The sequence below is a fragment of the Microtus pennsylvanicus genome, chromosome 8 (genome assembly GCF_037038515.1).
Source record: "Microtus pennsylvanicus isolate mMicPen1 chromosome 8, mMicPen1.hap1, whole genome shotgun sequence".
Lineage (NCBI taxonomy): Eukaryota > Metazoa > Chordata > Mammalia > Rodentia > Cricetidae > Microtus > Microtus pennsylvanicus.
The window spans coordinates 52,062,311-52,086,273 of NC_134586.1; the positions used below are offsets into that span (position 1 = coordinate 52,062,311).

The following is a 23,963-nucleotide window of genomic DNA, read 5'->3' on the forward strand; positions in this document are numbered from 1 at the left end:
GGGTGTTCTAAGCTCTGTAAACTTAGGAACAACTTCTGGAGCAAATGCTTAGCTTGGGGAGTTGGTAAAGATCTTAAAATTTTATGGGGAAAACTTCTTCAATCAGGAACCGTCTCAGTCTGTGGAATAATGAACAAAGGACCGCTGCTATTTTTGAGCTCATTCTACCAACAGCTGCATTAAGAATTTGTGTTGTACCCGATAGTCCCAGGTAACAGACAGACACTGTGTCAGTAAGAGGGAAAAAATGCAGGAAGCCCCAGCCCCCATCTGAATACAAAAAACTTAAGGCTTTTATAGAATTAGAACTCAGTCATCTCAAATGCTACGTAGCAGGGAAAGGAGTTTAAACACTTTGGGAAAAAGAATGATAAAATTTCACATTTTCAAGATGTTGAAGATGACGTGTCTTCAGATAGGTGATGGAAAGTGAAGATTCACAGATGCATCTGGTGCTATGCTAAGACCATACCAGACAGCATCTCTGAGCACAGTGGTCATCTCTTGTCCCCTTGGTGAATACTTGCTATTTTTCCTTGAGGACACCCATGCCCCCCTTCACTTTCAATCTATGTTTTCCCCTCATCTACCCTAGCATGAAGAGAAGCCTGGGATTTTTGAAGAGTCAATACTTGTGGTCAGGTACCAGGCGGATGGCACGTGACAGGTTTGGGATCCATGTCAGGCCAACTACAGGCATCAGTTACTTTTCTTACCACCTTGACAAAATACATGACAGAAATCACTTGGGGGAGAAGGGATTTATTTCGGCTCACAGTGTCAGTCCATCACATCGAGAAAGGCAGAAAGACGTCGTGGAGTTTCCAGCAGTGAGACCATGCGATGGAAGAGTCTTGCTTGCATCATGGTCATGAACTGGGAAGCAGAGAGCCCAGGCCAAAACCAGAAGTGGCGGCAATCTTCAAGGTGTAGAAGTAAATATGACCTCCGTGTCACTTACCTCTGACATGTAAAGTCACACTCTACAGAGACAAACCCCTAAGGAAGTGCCACCAGCTAGAGACCATGAGCCTGTGCGAAACACTTAAGACTTCAAATGTTGGACTCTAGCGTCCAAACACCAAGAAAGAGTCGCCCCCAGAGACCATCTCATACACCACAGCCGTTGCAAAAGCATGAGGATTTTATTAATTCTGTCATGACAGGATCCCCCAGCATTCGGGAAGCCGAGGGACCTCGAATAGCTGGTACAGTCTACTTTTAAAGGGGCCACAGAAGCAAGGGGGGTTGTTCTTTGACTATTCTGATTGGCTTATTCGAAAGGGCTATTACCAATAATTGACTGGAGAGCTGTTGCCAAATCAGAAGAGGTAAGAGGTCATTTTGACCCTGTTTCCCAGGGGACCGAACCAAAACATACGTATATGGGTAATTGTTCAGGAACTGAGTACATGCAAGTGTAGCTGTTAGGTCCTTGGTTCCCAGGGGAGGAGGGGAAGCACTATGGCACAGAGGCTGAGAGGATTCAGAATTGTCAAAAATGGCTTCAGGATTGTCTTACACAAGCAAAGAAGGAACTTTTTAAAAAAAATTCAAAACAACAACAAACAACAACAAACCACTTATTTTCAACTTGGAGATGTTGGAATCCATTCTTGTTGAAATTTAGAGGGAGTCTGGCTAAGAATGTTCTAAACACAGGACACAGAGCCTGGAGACACAAAGATGCTTCCGTCAAGGGTTGAAGTACTTTCCTCCTCCTATAATTCATAAGCTGGGACACCTCAGAGTTTTTGTGGTGATTGGAGGGCCAAGGTATGCTGCAAAGGTCACACCACACCCCAGACCTCACACAAGAGATTTACTGGGGTGGGGGTGGGGAACACAAAAGGCTGCCTCTGGGTGAGGACAGATAGGAAGGGGGCAAGCTTTATAAAGGACACATGACTCATGGCAGCCGTGGAAATGTGTCGGATTTGGCAGCTGGTAATGATGCGGCTGATGGCACTGAGCAGCTGAAAGTGGGCCAGGGGAGCACCTGGTTCTGGAATGTGGGTGGTTCTCTGTTTACCAACAATAACAACCTTCAGTTCCTCAGGGTAAAATAATTCAGAAATGGAGATATACTTAACTCATTATTGCGGTCCTGAGCTCTCTTATGAATGGAATTTCTGTAAAGGGGGTTGGGGTTGGTCACAGAAGTGTGCACACAAGAATCCCAAAGCTTGGCAGCAAGCTGCCAGAGTCTAGGAAGAGACAAACCATTTTTGTCTCATCTCCCAGGAAGGAACTGACTCTGCATGCACCTTGGTCCCACACTTCTAAGATCTGTGAAGTCATGAGCGCCCATTATGCAAAGCACTTGGGTGCTCTGCCACAGTGACTCCAGAATAGCAATTCAGGACCATGAGCTGCGCCTGAAGGTGACTTACCACAGAATTTTTAGTTTAATGAACCAATACATTTCTTAAGAATCAATCTAATTTGATGGAGTTTCTAGGACTGGTTCCCCAGACTTCTCACAAATACTAGGGTAGGATAAGGGACCTAACAGAAAATCCAACTTGCAGGAAGGAGGTGAGGAAGGGCATGGTTTTCACACAAGCTCTGGGAGCAGGGGCGTTCTCACTCTTCCTGTGGCTCTGGCTGTGACTCCAGTCCTCAGCCACAGCAGCCGCTCTGTGACTCCCTTGGTAAGGAAGAGGGAAGGCTGGGGCAGGAGACAGGGCTCAGATGCAGATGCTAGGACATGTTTAAGAAAACTGAAAATATGAAGGCTAGAACTGCATTATTGAGAGGCTGTCACAGAGACTGGAGAGTTGCTGGGCGCCTGGAGAACCTGAGTATTGCTGTCACGAAGGCCCCAAACAAACTTTCCAAGAGCTTTGCAGTCTAAACTTGGCTTTACCCATGCAACATTCTGGTCTACAGAAAATGAAATTCTCATAATATCTTTAGGTACTGGGCTGTGTTGGAAATATCTCTGCTGCTAGCTAGTCTAACAATAACCGAGTGTGTGGGTACACGTGCTGACCAGATGACAGACGTGGATATCACTCCTCAGGTGCCTCCACCTTGGCAGCCTTCTCTGGAGGGAAGGTTTCACTGGCCTAGAGCACACCTACTTTTTGTGCATAGGTCCTGGTGATTAAATGAGAAAAAGGGAGACCACAGAGACAGAGAGATATTAATAAAACCATATAAATGAAAGTATTTGATTTACAACTTGCATAGCAATTCAACGCAGGCCTCCCTAGCCTGCAAGGTTAGGCTGTTGCAGCCAAGTGCATATTTTAGTGCAGCTGCAGTTGACTAGGTCCAGATTAGCAGCAAGTGTGCCTCAGCCAGTGCTGTGCATGTCATTGGGAATACAAAGAACCTCACAGCCCTTCGCCACAGAAAAACACACATATAATTCAGAAGGACATGGGCTACATGAATAGTGCCTCTTTCTTGACTAGTGTATTAATTCCCTAAAGAAACAGACTGGTAGAATGAATACATACACATGCACACACACATGAACACATACACATACACACACACACACACACACACACACTAAAAGGAGATTTGTTAGAACAGCTGATGGGCAGGGTAGTCCAGCAATGGCTGTCTCCTGACTGAAAGGTCTGGATGCCTCAGCTGGTCTTCACTCTCCCTTGGAATCCTGAAGATGCCTTAAGAAGATGAACATGCCAGCCACAGTGAGGGCAAACAAGCAAAAAGCCAATGCTTCCTTCTTCCAGGTCCTTTCATATAGGCTGCCAACAGAAGACGTGGCCCAGATGTAGGGTGAGTCTTCCAATCTCAAATGATCTATTGAGAAAATCTCTCAAGGGCATTCCAGTTGACTCCAGATGTAGTCAGGCTGACAGCTAAGACTAGCCATCACAATTAGTGAGGCTGGAACTTAAAACCCGCAATCATTTTTAACGAAAGCGTAAACATGTTCTAAGTTATCTATACCACCTGCCTCCAGTACCCACTAGGCATCTGGAATCTGCATGCCAGTGTGGAAAAGCGCATGGAAGCCAGGCATGGTTTCCATCCAGCAAGTACCTATCAAACGCTTGGCACAGACTGCAAAAGGTGGTCATTTAGATATGAACACAATAAGACTTCTGTTGTCATGGAGCTATAACTCTGGCTAACTAAGAGTGACCGGTAGCCATTTCAGTTGGAAGTAGCACAAGGCCCTTGGGAGTCGTTTGAGTTGGGATCTAAATTGCAAGTTGGAATCAACTTTATTAAGATTGGAAAAAAAAAACCTGTGTCCTAAGCCAGAGGCAATAAAATGTGCAAAGCCCAGATAGATAATGAATCTGATCTTATTGAGGAAGAGAAGCAGTCTACTTAGTGCATGGTAAATGAATATGGCACGTGAAGCCTCGGTGACTCTAGGCATGGACCAAGTGTTAAGTTTGTACGATGTTAAGATGTCTAGATGTTAAATTTGAGTGAGCATCAGTAATGACTTAGTGACCACATAAAAGTTTTCATGAATAGACTCTAGTGTTAGTAAAGTCCCAGGAAACCCAAAATAAGCCAGAGATGATGGTGCACACCTATAGTCCCAGAGCCTGGGAGTTGGTGACAGGAGCATACAGAGTTCACGGTCATCTCTGGCTACATAGAGAGTGTGAGGTCAACCTGGGCTACAAGAGGTCCTGCCTCAGTTTTTTTTTCTTCAAGAAAGAATCTGTATTTAAAACAAATTAAGTACTCTACAAAAATTATCTCTGGATATACAGACCTGCTTGTAGGAATTGCTAACTGGTTTCTTAAGGTCGCGAACAGGTTTTCTCAACAGGAAGCTTAGTGTAGCTGACTTGGAGCCACACCACCTCAGCCTCCGCCATTGTGGAAAACATCAGTAACATCTGTAAGTCCCATTTCAATGGTTGCCACCTTGTGGGAGAAAGTCCAAGCTCCATGCTTCCAACAACATAGTTCATGTTTGGGAAACAAATCAGAGCCGTGAATAATTGCGGCTCTGAGGATAAAGGACGCTCTCCCTTCAAATGCTTCAGGACGCTAAGATTCTGCAAGCATCCAAAAAGAAGAAAGAAATTAATGTAAGAGAACATCTGCAAAACTGTTTGTCCTACCTTGGAATTTCAAGAATGCGGCTGGAAAAGGTTCTTCTCGGTGCCCAGGAAACCAATGGTGGTGGATGGTGGATTGGCCCCACCCCAGACAGCAGCTAGGCCAATGCTCTTGCAACAAAACATGAAAGAGCAGGGCGTCCCTTAAGGCCCTGCTCAGAAAGCAATGCAGCAAGCTGGTTGCACTTGATTGTGAGCAGCTGGACTTTGTAAACCCGTACTGAAAGAGTACAGAGATCTGCCCGCTTATTATTTAACTTATTGAGAACTGTGATAGACGAAATGCATTAGCTTTGGACCAAAGGAAGGTTTTGCCCATTGTCAGGGCATTGGGGCTGCAGGGTAGGATGGGAAGAAGCAATGCTTGTGAGGGATTAATACCTAGAGGGCATTACTGTGACTTTTGTAGAGTGATCAACAAAGCGCTTTGGGGAAACTCTTATTTTGCTTCTCTCTCTCCTCTCTCTCTCTCTCTCTCTCTCTCTCTCTCTCTCTCTCTCTCTCTCTCTCTCCTCTCCTCTCCTCTCTCTCTCTCTCTCTCTCTCTCTCTCTCTCTCTCTCTCTCTCTCTCTCTCTCTCTTTGAGACAGGGTTTCTCTGTAGCTTTGGAACCTGTCCTGGAACTCGTTTTTGTAGACCAGGCTGGCCTTGAACTCACAGAGATCTGTCTGCCTAAGCCTCCTGAGTGCTGGGATTAAATGCGTGCACCACCATTTAATGAGTGCTTCACTCTCTTAACAGCACAGATAGTCGTGTATTAAGATTCCTTTACGTTGTAAATGAAAGAAAGATATCTTAAACATGCATGTTCATAAAAGGGAATTGAAAAGTTTTTGTGTCCTAATAAATCTCTTCACTGATACAATAACTGAATCAGACCAAATCAAACTGAATTAGAAAAGGTTGAGGTTTAATGGATGCCAGTGCTCCTAGCTGGCCTGGGAAAGAAGACTGGGAAACCATGTATTTGTTCTCTGGGGGGCAGTTTAAATACTCTGTGGGAATGGTCTTGAGCATCTCTGAGGAGGAGTCATCTGTTGGCAGGCTTTCTGGGAGTAGAGTTTGGACTAAGGCAACTCCCAGGGAAGGGAACCTGGGATGGAACTCTCCACCCAAACATTCCAGAGTCTTTGGATACAGGGACACCAGGGGCTGAGGTGAAGCCTTAACCAAAACATTCCAGACATGTGGGTATATGGAGGCCAGGGCTGAGAGACGCTTCCAAACAAACATCCCAGACTCTTTGGATATAGGGATGCCAGGGGCTGAAATGAAACCTTAACCCAAACAGGAACATCTTTGCTTACACAAAGTAGGGAATATCTTTTACAGTCTCTCTTCCATGATTCTGTCTCGTTCATGTTCCCTGTTCCTCCCTGTGTCCTATGTTAATTTTAGAAAAATAAATTAGCATAATTTTCTTCTATTACAGATGACTTGCATGCGTGTGTGTGTGGTGTATGTGAAGAGAGAGAGAGAGAGAGAGAGAGAGAGAGAGAGAGAGAGAGAGAGAGAGCAGGGAGCAGGTATGGAGGTCAGAGGGAAACTGAGTGTCCTGTTTTGCCTCTGAGCAGATCCTCCCACTATATCTAGGCTAGGCAGGTCACCAAGAAGCTTCTGTCTCTCCCTAGAGTGTTCTGGTTGGTTGCAGGCCTATGCATACAGCCATACCCAGCTTTTTATGTAGGTGCTGGGATCCAAAGCCTGGTCCTCATGCCTATGCAGCAAGAGCTTCCAGCCACTGAGCCGTGTGTGTGCCCAGCCCTAATCACAGATAATCTCCAGGCGGCTGTCTTTTATGGAGCCTTGCAGACTGCCCCTCTTGCTTTGGTTACTTTTCTCACTGCTGTGATAAAATGCCTGAGACAGGCAACTCCAAGAAGAAGGTTCTGTTTGGCTCACAGTTAAAGAGTCCAGACTACCATGGTGGAGAAGGCATGGGGGCCGGAGTGTAGGTCCAGTCACATTGTATCCACATTAGAAAGTGGAGAAAACATGGCAGCCCACTATGAAGAAAATGGTCCCAAAAGCTGCAAAAGAGTCAGAGACAGCCCCTGCTCCTACTGTTAGGAGTCCTACAAGAAGACCAAGCTACACAATTGTAACAAGAAATGGAGGAGGAAAAAAAAAAGAAATGGAGGAGGAGTGGATGGGGTAGGGATGGGGGACAGAGAAGAGGTGGGAGGAGGGGCTGGGAGGAGATGAGGGAGGGAAAACTGCAGTCAGGAAATAAAAATAATAATAAATGGTTAATAAAAAAAGGTGTTAAGTTGGGAGCTTAGGTCCCAGCCCCTTGCATCTATCCTACCCCTGAGTAGGTCAGGACCACTCCCAAGAATATTTAAGTGAACACCCAAAAGAGGAACATGTGGTCTCCTTTTCTTCCTCCTGGTGGTCACCTTTGAGGGCCACTCGAGACCGCAGAACTCCAATTAAACCTGGATATCTCTTAATTTGGCTTGTTTTGATTTGGCTTGATTGGGGTTTTTGCGTCAGTGGAGAGCTTGCTTTAGGAAAATATTCCTAACAAAAGGCAGTAAAAAGAAACTAAGGTTGACGGTCAGCTAACTTCCTCCTTTTTTTATTTTTCCAGTTTAGTCCAGGCCCACAACTGGTTTCCACATTAAGGGTGGGTCTTTTCTCCTCAGTTAACCCAGTGTAAAATTTCTCCCACAGACACTCCCAGAAGCTTGTCACCTGGGTGACTGCAGATCCTATCAAGTTGGCAATCAGTGTCAACCACCAGGAAGTGGAAACTGCCCCTCAAAAAGGCCTCTGCAAGAGACAGAAAGCTCACCATCACACTCAGGCTTGAGTCTTGGCCAGGCAGCAATGGGACTAACATTGAAATGAGACATAGACAGAACTAAGGCTCGGGGTTCCCATCTACACATGAAAAGAGGAATACTCCGCTGACATGAGCTGTGCACAGTATCACAGGTATCACAGGATCGCCAGCCCTGTTTGCAGATGAAACAACTTCAGTGGTGAACTTAGTCACATTCAAAGAAGAAGAAGAGGAAGAAGAAGAGGAAGAAGAAGAGGAAGAAGAAGAAGAAGAAGAAGAAGAAGAAGAAGAAGAAGAAGAAGAAGAAGAAGAAGAAGAAGAAGAAGAAGAAGAAGAAGGAAAGAAAGAAAGAAAAGGTCTAGTAATGACAGCCTCACAGTTCTTCATTGGGAGATTAAGCTTTCTGTTCTACAAGATAGATGAGGCTTACGATGCATGGCAATACCGTGAATTAAAGTCATTCCAGAATTAAAATGGATGTTCCATGCTCCCTGTCTGAGAGTCAGTCTTGTGCAGGGGATGAGAACAGTGTGCATCCAAAGGAGAGTGACGTCAGCAAGGAGAGCTCCCAGGGGGCGGGGAGCCCTTGTCATCCTCCCTCCAGACTACAAGCATCAGAAGGAAAAAAAAAATTGTATGACTTTTTCCTGTCTTCCCTGCAGAGATTTGGCAAAGGACAGCGTGCAGCTGTGGCCAAGTAACAAGAAATAAATTCATGCCCTCGCTTGCCCCCTTCCCCTGGTAAACCAATATGAGCCAAGTATCGCGCCTTCAGCATGATGTCCAGCTGACAGACAGGACTGACCTTCTGCAGTGGCTGATGGTATCTGATCAGGTTTGGAAACTGTGCAAATAACCTGGAACATGAATTTACAAACTATCAGAGCTGAATCTGAAATATGGGATGCAGCTCCTCTAGTTGTATAGATCAGGGATGGGATTCGGGAAAATGGATAGCAAGCCCCAGATTTTCTGATGGGGGTGGGGTTAGGAGCAGTTGATCAGCTACTGTCCTTGGTCCTGAAACAGCCTCCATGGATGATCTCTGCCTAGTGTTTCATACTTGGACGTGGGTCCAACTGCTGCAGGACCTTTTAAGATTGATGGGGGTAGTGGCAAGATCCTGATTCCAAGAAAATAGAACTGAGCTTTCTATTATAATAAAACAAAAAAGAGAATAACAAAAACTCTTGCCGGTTCTCCTGTTTTTCTCACAATTATTGACCTTCTTCATCCCAAGGTTTGCATAGGAAGTCCAAAGCAATGGGTTAAAGCCCTTATTTAACAAGTGAACCCAAGATCCTGGTTCCCTGAATCCCTGTGTGTTGTCCAGGAGCTTCACCATCACCAACACTTCCCACTCTCTCACAGGTGTCTGAAATTACATTCTACGAGACTGGGGACTAAGGCAGTCCCAACCCCCAGGAATTCTCTGTATTAGCTACCTACGGCTTATTTATAAAAACTCCCAAATTTAAAGAAATTAAGATAACAGACATGTCTCCTCTTATAGATACTTTGATGCAGGGCCTTGAAGCAGCGTCACCAAGTTTATGGTCAAGAGATCAGCTAGCGGGTGTCTTTAATCCCAGCACTCGGGAGGCAGAGGCAGGCGGATATCTGTGAGTTCGAGGCCAGCCTGGTCTACGAGAGCTAGTTCCAGGAAAGGCTCCAAAGCCACAGAGAAACCCTGTCTCGAAAAAAAAAAAAGTATCAGCTAGTGCTACAGTCAAGCGATGTTCATCTAGGACTGAAGACTCTTCAGTCAGGTACCTGCTGACAATGCAAGCCTCTCAGCTGGCCACAAGGTGTTCCCACAACTCAGCAGTGTGCTTCCGTGAGGCTGAGGTAGAGGTAACAATGTATCCATGATTGTGCCTCTGAATTCACACACCATCACTTTAGTTGGTCCAACAAACCTCTTGACACAAGGGTATGTATAGTTGTATTCACCTCGCCCATGGCATTGGGCTATCTGGCCCAATAGACGCAGAGCTTCTTGTAACAACTCCTTAACAGAAAGAAGGGGGCAGGCGCTTGCTCTCTAATGTGGTGGCCAGAGATCAGACTGCTGGCTCCATTCACCCCAGGCAGAGCGGTAGACAGCAGCTCTCTACCTTGTTGTTATTCGTGAGTGTTCCCTAATAAATCTTTGATATCCTTCTATTTGGGCTCTCATGGATTCCCGTACTTCTGTCTACAAGCATGTGCGCCAGAGATGCTGCTCATGGGCAGTCATCTTGGAGATGCCACCATCTCTTCCATCTATTCTTATCAAGGCATAACTGCACTGTGTGTTCATGGCTTGTTTTCTGTACAGCCCATGAACTAAAATCAGTTTTTACATTTTAAAAGTCGTAAATTAAAAATGTGTAACTTAGGCCTTATACTTTGTATAATACCCAAAACAGTCATCACACGATCTTTTACAGAAATTACAGAAATTCCTGACCCCTAGCCCATACTGCAGATAGCAATACCACTGGAAACTTTCCCTTCAGGGTGTAACCATGAACAGATGTGTCACTTTGTGCAAATGCGGTAGAAGAAGAAGGCTGCTGGGCCCTGGTGGACTTGTACAAAGGAGTTTTCTCCTTCATCAGAAGAAGAGTCCATTAGGGAAGATCCCTTAAGCCCTGCACCTTCTCTGACCTGGGGGTTGTCTGGTGAGAATGGAGCTATGGCAACTCTTTTGCAAGTAGGAGGAAAAATCAAAGTGACTTTCTGAAACAAGTCACCCAGATATAGTTAATTGTCTAGTTAAGCAATCCCCTAGCAACCGATTGGCGGTTTTATTACACGAGAAAATTAAACATATCTTTAAGACGGGCTTTGGGTATTTTATGATTTTCAACTGAATAATGTATTTACTTCCCCCTGAGAGTGAACTGTCAGGGGAAAAGTCTTGCTTGACTTGGACTCTCTTGTTTCTATGACAAGGCCTGGCATGGAATAAAACCTTCAGCTTGTGTTTCTACCATCTGGATTTCATAGACCCAACAACATCAGTGGTTCTTCACTGTGGTGGTCCTGGGCTTCATAGATACTGAGGAGCATCCCTATCCTTTACCCCTAAATGTTGACCCATTCCTTCCTGTGATGTGAAAAGCAAAAATGCTTCCAGAAATTTCCAAAGGTCTACTGAGGGATGGAGTGAGCCACCCCTGCCTGAGGACCCCTGACTACTGGTGTAACTGAGTAGTTATTAGGGCATACTTTTTTTTTTCCGTAAATGACTTAGCATGCAAAGTTTCAGATTCTATGTGGAGTTCAGTTAGATCTTAGTCAAGTCTGAGAGGTCCCAGAGACAGTGGGGACATGGAGGACATGAGATGGAAACTTCCATACAAATGGCAAGTAGGGCCTTGGTTACTGCAGCAGTCTCAGTAATGTCTCAGACTGTTGGGGTTCAGACATAAGCCCCACCATCTCCTCTCAGGTCCTTTCTGATATGTAAAAGAGGATGTTGAGAAAGGCTTCTTAGTCTGTGTCTTAAATACACCAGTTCTGGAAGCCACAGAGGACCAGACGATAAAGGTGGGAAGAGAGAAATGCTATCTTGCTAATAGTATCCAGAGCCCAGAGAGCTAGGGCCTTTTGGGAAAGGTTTCAAAACAGGACAGGGAAGAGAGATCAGAAGACAGCACATTAGAATAGCTACGGACTCAGCTCAAAAACACAAACACAAGAATAAGCACAGCACAGTCTGAGTGAGTCCTGCCGTGTGCCTGTCTCTTTTCAAAAGGGCAACAGAAGTTTCCCATCAGACTATGTTCTATGAGATGCTAGCCCCTGACTGTTGCATACGGCACACAGCTTGTATTTTAAGCCATGAGGGCCTTCTCCCTTGGCCTCATCAAATAGTGGCTGTAATGACTTTATGCAATGCATCTCTGAGATAGCTTCTTTCCTCTTAGAAGAGCAAGCATTGTGACAAGGGTGCTCAGGGACCCACAGAGAAGCACGTGCTACACCACAGAACTTCTCGGAAGACAAACTAGAGAATGTTCTGCTCAGAACCCAGGCTTGTTTCCTAGAAAGAGCCAGGGGTTGGAGGTGATGGGTCACAGCTCTGATCCAGCCTGGTGAGCTTGGTAAAGCAAGAGGCTCCATCTTGCTGAACTGTAGTTTTCTCATCTGTGAAGTGGGGTTCATTTGCAAAGAATAAAATAAGAACCTCCGCGTGAAAGTGTTTTCATTACATTGCCTCCACGTCAAGGAACACTGTTTTTCTCAGTTAAGTAGGTTATTGCCCCATGCAAAGTGAGCAGACAGCTGACTGCTTACACACACTGTGCCCAGCAACAGGCTTTTTATCACATTAACGTGAATACACTTCTTGATCTCAAGCCTAAAATTCTTCCACATGCCCCACTATTCCATTTGGAAGACAAGGGCCTCCCTAATGCCTTTTCATGGTTCTAGACTCAACTTGAGTCTTGATATGACATGAAAAGTCCAACCATCTCAGTGCCATGTCATACGCCTATAATCTCAGCATTCAGGAGGTGGAGGTGATGTGGGAGGTCCTTCTGTCTGTGTGTTGCTTTTATTGGTTAATTAATAAAGAAACTGACTTGGCCTGATAGGGCAGAGTAGAGCTAGGGGTGGGGTACTAAACTGAATGCTGGGAGAAAGAAGGCAGAGTCAGGGAGATGACACGTAGTTTCTGGTGGAAACAGACACTGGAACTTTACCTAGTAAGACATAGCCACACAGTGATACACAGATTAATGGAGATGGGCTAGTTTAGAATATAAGAGTTAGCCAGAAATATGCTTAAGCTATTGGCCAAACAGTATTGCAAATAATATGGTTTCTGAGTGATTATTTTGGGGCTGAGCAGCCAGGAACAAACAAGCGGGCTCCTACAACATGGATGCAGGAGGATCATAAATTTGAAGCAAGCCTTGGCTACACATCAAGTTAAAGGTTAGCTCAATTACAAATTGAGACCCTGTCTTGAATGAATGAATGAATAACAAAACAAAGTAAAGCTACAAAAATCACTATTTGAGGCTGGAGAGATGACCTAGCAAGTAAAAACGTATCTTGTTCTTGCAAAGGACATGAGTTCAGTTCCCAGTACCTTCATCAGGCCTGGAACTCCAGCTGCAGGAGGATCTGATGCCCCCTGGCCTTCATGAGGATCTGGAGTCATATGCGCATGTCCACACACATACATATAGTTTAAAATAATAGCATAAGCTGGGTGATGGTGGCGCAAGCCTTTAATATTAGCACTTGGGATTAAAGTAGAGGCAGGGGGATCTCTGCGAGTTCAAGGCCAGCCTGATCCACAGAGCAAGTTCCAGGATAGGCTCCAAAGTTATAGAGAAACCCTGTGTCAATAAAATAAAATAAATCAATCTTTAAAATAATCAATCAATCAAAGGACTCGACATGGCCTGCTTTTTCTAAACTAATGCTGAAATGTACTTGCTGCTGTTTAGAGTTGTAAGACACGATTGCATCACAAGGGCCGTGCCTTCGTGAGTGGATTAAGGACATTAGCACACAAGAAGACTCCTAATGAAGGAAAGAGTTTGGCTCATGTTTTGTCTCAACTGAGTTCACTTTCTCACTGTTCAATTTCCTGCCCAACATCTGACCCAGTGTGAAAGCTCTTACCAGATGCTGCCCCGTGTTTTCTGTACTCTCAGCCTCTGAAACTCTAAGGAGCAAACTTCATGTCTTATCATTTACTCCATCTCAGGCAGGCTGCCATAGCAACAGAAAACAATCACTCCGTGCACCTCTCCCACCTGCCAACCTTGGATCATGAGAGTCAGTGGCACGGGATCTTTGTTCTCCCCTTTGCTCAACACTTCTCTCTCTCTCTCTCTCTCTCTCTCTCTCTCTCTCTCTCTCTCTCTGTGTGTGTGTGTGTGTATGCACACACGTGGGCATGTGCAGGTATGTGTGCACATGCATTGATATTCCTGTAGGTGTGCATGTAAGTGCACACATGTCGGGGCCAGAAGAAGGTCAAGCCACTGTTTCCCACATAGCCATGAGTGAGAATGAAGTGACAGCAATGGAAAAGAATAAGTCCAAGATCAGAGAAATTATTAATGAAAATGGAACCTTAGTCTATCCTTTTAGTCATTCAAACACTTAATAATATTCAGACTAGAGTAGCTTATTTGATATTTGGATAACAAATCATTCAGAGTTGGAACAGCCAGAAGGAGCAATTAAGAGTAAAGAAAATTAAGAGCTCGCAAATATATTCGGGTTTATCAACGTTGTCAGCTGAGTGTTCCCTTTAATTACGATTGATTTTCATAACAGAGCAGTAACACACTATGTCAATTTACATTTTGTCACAGATTACTGCACACAGGAAACTATTCATTTCGCAATATCGGAGATGATGAGAGACCAAGTACAGACCAGGTATACTGGGAATAAATGTTTTCTCTTGTACAACTATATCTGAATTTATAAGCTTCATTTAAGCAGAGTTGTATATTTTTTTTCTTTCCTCTTTTGAGACATGTTTCTGACCAATCAAATAAAAACAACGCATCCTGCTGGGAAGATGGATGGCTCAGCGATTAAGAGCCCTGGCTGCTCTTCCAGAGGACCCGAGCTGAATTCCCGGCCCCCATATGGGGACTCTCAAGCATTTGTAACTCCAGGCCCGTGGAACCCAGTCCTGTGGATGCTCTCTTTTAGCTTCCTCTGGCACAGAGGCAGGCGAGCAATACAGACCACATGCAGGCAAAACATCCATATATGCAAAAATTAAATAAAAATTTCTTAAATGCTACCTTTAAATTTTTATTTCTGATACTTTCTGAATGCAGCAGAGGACTTGGCTTAAGTTGAGAGAATAAAGACCAAGTTCCTTTTTCCAAAACATGTGCAGCTCTTGTCAAAACTTAAGTTTTCCCACACATTAAAATGGGGCTTGTAGGTTGTGGAGATGGCCTGATGGCCAAAGTACTTACCTGCAAGTGTGAATACCTAAGTTCAAAACCCAGTTGTTGTTGTTTTTTAATTGGTTGTGGTGGTGTGCACTTCAAGATAGGTGTGGCTCTGGGCCTCTCTGGCCAGCCAGCCTCATCTATTGGTGAGTTCCAGGCCAGTGAGAGACCATGTTTTAACACAAAGTAGTTAGTGCCTGAGGAAGAACACCCAAGGTTATCCTCTAGCCTCTATAAACATGTGCACGTCCATCTGCACACACACACACACACACACACACACACACACACACACACACACACACAAGTCCATGACAGATGCCTGCTTCCTCTTGATGCTTGGTGTGTGCTGTGGAACTCAGATGACTTGGTAGCTGTGTTTCTAAGGGCTTATAGCCCACCAAAAAGGCATGGATTCTGGGCTTCCCTGTCTACTTCATGGACTCATTAACTCAAAGCTACTGAACATCCTCTCAGTAAGTAACTGCCACTATTATCTCTTAAGAATTAGTAATCCTAGCTGGGCGGTGGTGGTGCACGCCTTTAATCCCAGCCCTCAGGGGGGGAGGGCAGAGGCAGGCGGATCTCTGTGAGTTTGAGGCCAGCCTAGTCTACGAGAGCTAGTTCCAGGAAAGGCTCCAAAGCCACAGAGAAACCCTGTCTCGAAAATAAAAAACAAAAAACCCAAAACAAAACAAACAAAAAAAGAATTAGTAATCCTGTTAATAAAATGGAAACTAAACACCAATCGCCATGGGTGGGACTCGGACTGATGTGGTGGAGTCCTACCTGCACATGAATTCTGGATGAGGAAAATGCATTAGGAGCCACGGCCAGGATGTTTCATGTTCATCATCAGGGCTCGTGCTAACTGGCTCAACAGAATACCTCTCAGGACTCAACTCTGATTTCCTGCTCAGTACCATGAACTCAGAATAATTTACATGACACAAAATCTATTTCCTTCCAGTCTGTAAAACTAATGAGAACCACCAGGCTGAGGTGAAAAACAAATGCAGATTTAGAAAGGTCATGGATGTCTCTTTCTGTCTTATCTTCATTGGGTTAAAGCTACTTAGACTCATCAAGCTAGAAGGATGAAAAAGAGACTGTAGCATGCACAGGGGCATCTGAGTTCATGGTCCCGGAGTTTGCCAACCTGTAGGGAAAACATTATCTCCCAAGTTTTTGTAATGATCATTTCCAAAATCTATGTAATTATTAATTGCTGAGCCAGACTAACTTTTTCAAGTGAAGCCAGTTTCTGAGGCTCAAGGTGAGGACCTCATGGTGGATGGTAGGCTCAGTATCAAGACAGGAAGACAGAGAGACGGAATGGGACCACCAGGTTTTGGTCACAATCTTTTCTCAAGGATTAACGACAAATACCTTAATGTCTTCTGAGATCAAGCCCACAACTGACCTACAGACACGCCACTAGCTTCACTCTTGAAGATTCCATCACCTTCTGATGCTGCCCCTCCTGGGAGGGAGGGGGCGGGAACCAAGCTCCCAACACATGAACACAGAGACAAACCACATCTAAACCACAGCCCCTCCCAAAGTAGACTTGAGCCTCACCCAACAGTGTTCGAACTGGCTCTTTATGCCTTAGTTAAACCTTTCTGAAGACTCCTACACAGGCATGAAGGTTACTCTCCTAGATGATACTAAATCCTATCAAGTTGACAATTACATTTACCAGTTATACACATGGATTTGGGGAGTTTTGATTTCTAGTTTTATGAAGAATGTGATTAAAATTTGATAGAGACTACATTGGATGTAAAGGTTACTCCTGATAATACAGCATTTCTTACAATATTTAGTCTGCTAGTCCATGAGCTTAGAAGGTCCAGGAGTGCCACTTGAGTCTCTGTCAACCCCCATGAGCCCCGCTTAGCTGATTCTGTGGGCCGGGTTCTTTTGGTTTCCTCCACCTCTCTGGCTCCTGCAAACCCCACCCCACCTCTGAGGGGTTCCCCTGGTTCTGTGCAGCATTTGACTGTTTCCATCAGTTGCTGGATGGCTGGCTCTGCTCTGAAGACAATTGAGCTAGGCACCAATCTATGAATATATCATTAGTAATCATTTCATTGAATCCCCACCCCCAGTCGTGTTTGGTTCTATCCTGGGTCTCTGGGCTATAAAGCCTCTGGTTCCTAGCCATTTAGGAACGTTAGTCATGGGCTTCCTCTCCTAGCATGGGCTCCCTCTCCTAAGTTGGACCAGCCATTGGTTGGCCACTTCCACAAGTTGGTAACCATCATGACCCCAGCATATCTTGGAGACAGGAGGGATTGCAGGTTGAAGGTTTTGTGACTCGGTTGGTATCTCTGTCCCACTGCTGAAAGAAAGCCTTGCCTGGTTATAGAAGGTGTCTGCTTCTGGCTCTGTATCCCCCATGACTAGGAATCTCTGCTAGGGTCACTCTTCAAGATTCCAGGGAGTTTATACTGCACTAGGTTTTCACATCATCCCCAAATGCTCCCAAATTCCAGTTGTTCCTCCCAGTACTCTCTCCCTCCATCTGTCCCCCACCCCACCTGATTTCTCCTCTTCCCTCCCCTACCAAACCCAATCCATTCACAGAATCTATGCCCCCTTCCCAGGAAATTTATATGTCTCTCCTTGAACCCTTCATGTTACTTAGCCACTCTGGCTCTTTGGATTTCAGCATGGTTATCCTTTATTTTACAGCTAATATCAACTTATAAGTGAGAATAAAATTGTCTTTCTGGGTCTGAGTTGCCTCACTCAGAATAATTTTCTTTTTCTAGTTCCATTCATTTGTCTGCAAATTTCATGATGCCATTGTTTTTAAGAGCTGATTAATACTCCATTGTTTAAATGTATCACATTTTCTTTGTCCATTGTTTGATTGAGGGACATCTAAGTTGTTTCCAGTTTCTGGCTATTATGGATAAAGGCACCATGAACATAGTTGGGGTAGAATGAGTCATCCTTTGGGTATATGCCCAGGAGTGGTATAGCTGGGCCTTGAGGTAGATTGATTCCCGACTCTCCGAGGAACTACAATATTGATTTCCACAGTGGTTGTACAAGTTTCACTCCCACCAGCAATGGAGGAGTGTTCCCCTTGCTCCACATCCCTGCCAGCATGAGCTGTCACTTACATTTTTGACCTTAGCCATTCTGACAGGTGTACGATGGAATCTCAGAGTTGTTTTGTTTACATTTCCTTGATGTCTAAGGATATTGAACATTTCTTTAAGGGTTTCTCAGTCATTTGAGATTCATCTGTTAAGAATTCTCTGTTTAGATCTGTACCCCACTTTAATGCATTATTTGCTTTGTTTATGTCTAGTTTCTTGGGGTCTTTATGTATATTGGATATTAACCCTCTATAAGATATGGGGTTGGTAAGAATATTTTCTCATTCTGTAGGCTGCCATTTTGTCCTATTGACAGTGTCCTTTGCTTTACAGAAACATTTCAGTTTTATGAGGTCTCATTTATTGATTTCTTAGCTTAGTGTCTATGCTACTGGTGCTCTATTCAGGAAGAATAAGATTGTGCCAATACAGTCAAGACTATTCCCCACTCTCTTCTTTTTGACTCCATGTACCTGGTTTTGTTTGGACTTGAGTTTTGTGCAGGGTGATAGATATGGATCTATTTGCCTTTTTTTCTGTATGCTGACATCCAGTTAGACCAGCACCATCTGTTGAAGATGTTTCCTTTTTTTACATTGTGTCTTTCTGGCTTCTTTATCAAAAATTAGGTTTTCATAGGTATATGGATTTATGTCTGGGTCTGTGATTTGATTCCATTGATCAATATGTCTGACTTTATATCAATACGATGTCATTTTTATTACTATAACTCTGTAACACAACTTGAAATCAGGGATGGAGATACCTCCAGAGGTTCTTTTATTGTACAGGATTGTTTTAGCTATTCTGTTTTTTTTCTTATAAATTTGAATATTGTCTTTTCAAGGTCTGTACAGAATTGTATTGGAATTTTGGTGGGGATTGCATTGAATCTGTTGATTGTGTTTGGTAGGATAGCCATTTTTACTATTTTGCAAGCCTCATCACTACACTAATCTGTGAGCATGGGAAGTCTTTCCATCTTCTGATAGCCTTTTCAATTTCTTTCTTCAAAGATTTGATTTTTTTTTATCATACAAGTCTTTCACTTGCTTGAAATTAAACCAAGATATTTTATATTATTTGTGGCTATTGTGAAGGATATTGATTCCCTAACTTCTTTCTCAGTCCATTTTGTTATTTGTATATAGAAAGGCTACTGATTTTGGGGGGTTAATTTTCTATCAGGCCACTTTGCTGAAGATGTGTATCAGCTGTAGGAATTCTCTGCTAGAATTTTTGGGATCGCTTATTTATACTATCAAATCACCTGTGGACAGTGATGCTTTGACTTCTTTCCTTCCAATTCCCATCCCTTTGATCTCCTTCAGTCGTTTTATTCCTCCAGCTAGAACTGTATTAAATAGATACGAAGAGAGTGGTCAGCCTTGTCTTGTTTTTGATTTTAGTTGGTATTGCTTTGAGTTTCTCTCCATTTAATTTGATGTTGGCTCTAGGCTTGCTGTAAATTGTCTTTATTATGTTGATGTATGCCACTTTTATCCCTAATCTCTCCAAGTTGTTTATCATGCAGGGATGCTGGACTTTGTCAAAGGCTTTTTCAGCATCTATTAGGGTGATCATGTGGTTCTTTTCTTTCAGTTTGTTTGCATGGTGGATTGCATTGACAGATTTTTTTTGTATGTTGAACCCTCCCAATATTTCTGGAATGAATCCTACTTAATCAAAGAATACAGTCTTTTTGATGTGTTCTTGGATTCAGTTTGTGAGTATTTTACTAAGTATTTCTGCATCTATGTTCAAGAAGGAAATTGTCCTGTAATTCTCTTTCTTTGTTGAATCATTGTGTGGTTTGACTGTGTGGTTTGGGTGTTAGGTTGACTGTTGGCCTCATAAAACAAATTTGATGCTCTTTGCCATCTTTCCTCTGGCTAGGCAGCAGCTCTCACTGTGAAGGTTGAGCTGTGCTGTTTTAGTGGGTACAAAATCTACCCTGGACATGGGCGGCGCTATGTCAATGTTTTCCAGTTTCTTTTTCTTTTTTTCTTTTCTTTTTATTTTCATTTTTGAGACAGGGTTTCTTCCTAGCTTTGAAGCCTATCCTGGAACTATCTCTTGTAGATCAGGTTGGCCTGGTTTTCCAGTTTCTTAATGCAGAATATAAGACCACATCTGTAACATTGAGGGCCGGGCTTGTTGGGGTTTCTGTCCTGTCCTGTCCCCCAGCCATTTGGTCCCAGAGAAAAATTACACAGAGAGTCTACATTAGATTATAAACTGATTGACCCAGTAGCTCAGGCTTCTTATTAGCTCTTGTAGCTTATATTAACCCATTATTCTTATCTATGTTAGCCATGTGGCTTGGTACCTTTCTCAGCTGGGTCTGGACAGGAATGGGAGAAATGGGCTTCCTCCTTTCCAGCATTTTCCTGTTCTCATCGCCCTGCCTCTACTTCCTGTCTGGTTGACCCGCCTATACTTCCTGCCTGGCTAATCAGTGTTTTATTAAAATACATGATTGACAGAATACAGATAATTCTCCCACACCAAACATCCTTTCCAAAAAAAAAAAAAATCATCTGCAGATAAACTGGACTGTCCTCTACAGAAGAAAACACAAAAAAGTACAGTTGGAAAATGCTGAAAAGGGAAAGAACCCTCCACTCACTCAAATTCCAGTGGGCCATCACTGGTGCATCCCTTGCTGATGTAATGGCCAAGAGAAATCAGAAGCCAGAAGTTAGGAAAGTTCAGCTAAAGCAGGCCATCAGGGCTGCCAAGGAAGCAGAAAAGGCTAAGCAGGAGTTTAAGAAGATAGCAATGGCTGCTGCCAAGGCCTCTGCAAAAGCAGCACCAGCAAAAGGCTGTGAAGCCTGTGAAGGTCTCTGCTCCCCCAGTTGGTGGAAAACACTAACCTGGTAGATCAGAGTTTTGAATAAAGACCTATTTCTAACTCTAAAACAAACAAACAAACAAACAAATTTGATAATGTTTCATGGTTTCTATTTTATGGAATAATTTGAAGAGATTTGGTATTAGCTCTTCTTTGAAAAGAAAATTTTGTAGAATTCTGTACTAAAACCATCTGGCTATAGGTTTTTTGTTTGTTTGATTTTTTTGGTTGGGGGTTTTAATAACTGCTTCTATTACCTTAGGTGTTATAGGTCTATTTAAATTGTTTATCTGATCTTGATTTGACTTTGGTAAGTGGTATCTATTGAGAAAATAATCCATTTCTTTTAGATTTTCCAATTTTATGAGTTTTTAAAGTATGACCTAATGATTCTTTGGATTTCCTACTGTGGAAATCTGCTGTTATACATCCCCCCTTTTGTTTCTGATTTTGTTAATTTGGATATCCTTTCTGTGTCTTTCAGTTTTTTATGTAAGGGTTTGTCTATCTTGTTGATTTTCTCAAAGAACCAACACTTTGTTTCATTGATTCTTTGTAGTGTTCTTTTTGTTTCTATTTTATTGATTCCAGTCCTCAGTTTGATAAGTGCCTGCCTCTTTGGTATGTTTGTTGCTTTTAATTCTAGAGCTTTTAGGTGTGATGCTAAGTTACTTGTATGAGATCTCTCCAATTTGTTTATGTAGGCACTTAGTGCTACGAACTTGTTTCTTATCCCCATTTTCATTGTATTCTATAAATTTGGGTATGATAAGCATTCATTTTCACTGAATTCTAGAAAGTATTTAATTTCTTTTTTATTTCTTACTCAACCCAATAGTCACTAAATAGAGAGTTGTTCAGTGTCCATGAGTTTGTAGGCTTTTGTCTTAGCTAAGGTTTTATTACTGTGAAGAGATACCATGACCATGGCACCTCTTATAAAGGAAAACATTTTACTGGGACTGGCTATTTTCCCACTATTTTCATGGGGGGAAGCATGGCAGCATGTAGTCATGGTTCTGGAGATGAAGCTGGGAGTTCTACATCTTGATCCATAGGCAGCAGAAAGAGATAGTGAGCCACTAGGCTTGACTTGAGTTCAATGACACTCTTCCTCCAGCAAGGCTACACTTCCTCTGACAAAACCACACTTCCAATAATGCCACTCCCATGAGCCTATGGGAGCCATGTTCATTCAGACCATGACATACTACTCTCTGGCCCCGTTATGCTTATACCTATATCATAATGCAAAATACATTAAGTCCAACTACAGAAGTCCCCAAAGTCTATCAGTCTCAAGCCTGTTTAAAAGTCCAAAGTCACATGCCTTTAATCTCAGAACTCAGGAGGCAGAGACAGGTGGATCTCTGTGAGTTCAAGACCAACCTGGTCTACAGAGTGAGTTCCAGAACAGCCAAGGCTACACAGAGAAACTCTGCCCCCCCAAACAAAAAACAAAATAACAAAGTGAAAACTCTCTTCTGAGATCCATGTAATCTATTAACTGTAATCCCCTATAAAATTAAAATATAAAACAGATTACATACTCCCAACATACAATGGCACAGGATATATATACCATTCTAAAATGGAGGAAATGAAGCATAGTAAGGAAACACTTGACAAGACAGAAAATTAGCTGGGTAAACTCCAAACCCTGCCTCTCCATGTCTGACGTCAAAATACTTTTCAGATCTCCAACTCCTTTCAGCTTTGTTAACTGCAACACACTTCTTTCGTTTGGGCTGGTTTCACTCCTTCTTAGCAGCTCTCCTTGGCAGGTATCCCTCAACTCTGGGATCTCCAAAATCTTGGGGTCTCCACGGCAAACCAGGCTTCACCTTCACAGCTTCACACAATGGCCTCTCTAGGTCTCCATGCAAAGACATCCTTGATACACACCTGGCCTCAGAGGTTTTCCTTAGTTTTGGATGGAGATTCCATAAACTTTCTTCTATTGTTGACTCTAAAGCCAGAACTATGAGGCCAAATCTGCCAAGTTCTTTCTTTCTGGGACTGGAATACAGCCTCCTTGTTCAATTATATCCTCACCAACCTTCCTTCACTTCCTAAGCTTGGCTGCCCTGAAACTTGATCTGTAGACCAGGCTGGCCTCAAACTCAGAGATCCACCTGCCTCTGCCTTTGGAGTGCTGGGATTAAAGGTATGTACCACCATACTCGCTAAGCTTTTCTTTAATTCCTTTTCACAATTTGGAAGTTTTGCTGGTGGGATCTTGCCCAGAGGTTACCACTCCCTTTATTCCATTTAATTTTCATTAATCTGTTTATCTCCTTGAACATGGAACTTAGCTCTGTTAATAGAGACTGTTCTTTTGTGTCCTGGCTACCCAGAATCAAAATAAACACACAGAAACTATATTAATTGCAATATTGTTTGGCCAATAGCTTAAGCATATTTCTAGCTAGCTCTCACATCTTAAATCAACCCATTTCTATTATTTTGTATTTTACCCTGAGGCTTATGGTTTACCTGTAAGGTTCTGGGGCATCTGTTTCCTTCAGTAGTTTCATGGTGTCTCTCTGGTTCTTCCTACTTTCTCCCAGCATTTAGTTTAGTTTTCCCACCTAGTTCTATTCTGCCCTGCCAAAGGCCAAATCAGCTTTATTCATTAGCCAATAAAAGCAACCCATATACAGAAGGACCTCCCATACCATAGCTCCATTATACTTCCTGGTTCCCCTTTTCTCATCAAATTGTACATTTTGTATTTTTACCTTTTCGGTTTGCTCCTTTTTATTAGAGATCTGCATAAGAGTGAACACTAATAATCATATGACAAAGTCAATACCATGCTGTTTTGAGATTTCTTCAGCCAATGCCATTATTCTAAAACTCTTCAATTTATTTTCAAGCACTTTTTCAGACTAGGGCAAAAAACAGTCACATTTTTACCTGAAATGTCACAAGAACAGTTTCTAGGTTACAGAAAAATATTTTGTTCTGAAATGTCTTCAGCCAGACCCCCATACTTCAAATCACCCTCAGCACCACTGTCTTCCATGCTGCTACTAGTGTGACCCATCAAGCAGTGCTTAAAGCATTTGATGGCTTTCCTAACTGAAAGTTCCAAAGTCCTCTTTCCTCCAAACAAAAACATGGTCCAACCTATGACAGCAATTTTCGTGGATCAGCCTCGATGAAAATACATCTTGCCAGGATAGGGGCATGGGAATTTAGA

The 23,963-nt window shown here is 43.2% G+C and overlaps 1 pseudogene; it reads left to right on the forward strand.

Moving 5' to 3' along the window:
• The first annotated feature begins 1,904 nt into the window (after positions 1–1,904).
• LOC142855320 (large ribosomal subunit protein eL24-like) lies at positions 1,905–20,779 on the forward strand (annotated as a pseudogene).
• Positions 20,780–23,963: the final 3,184 nt, after the last annotated feature.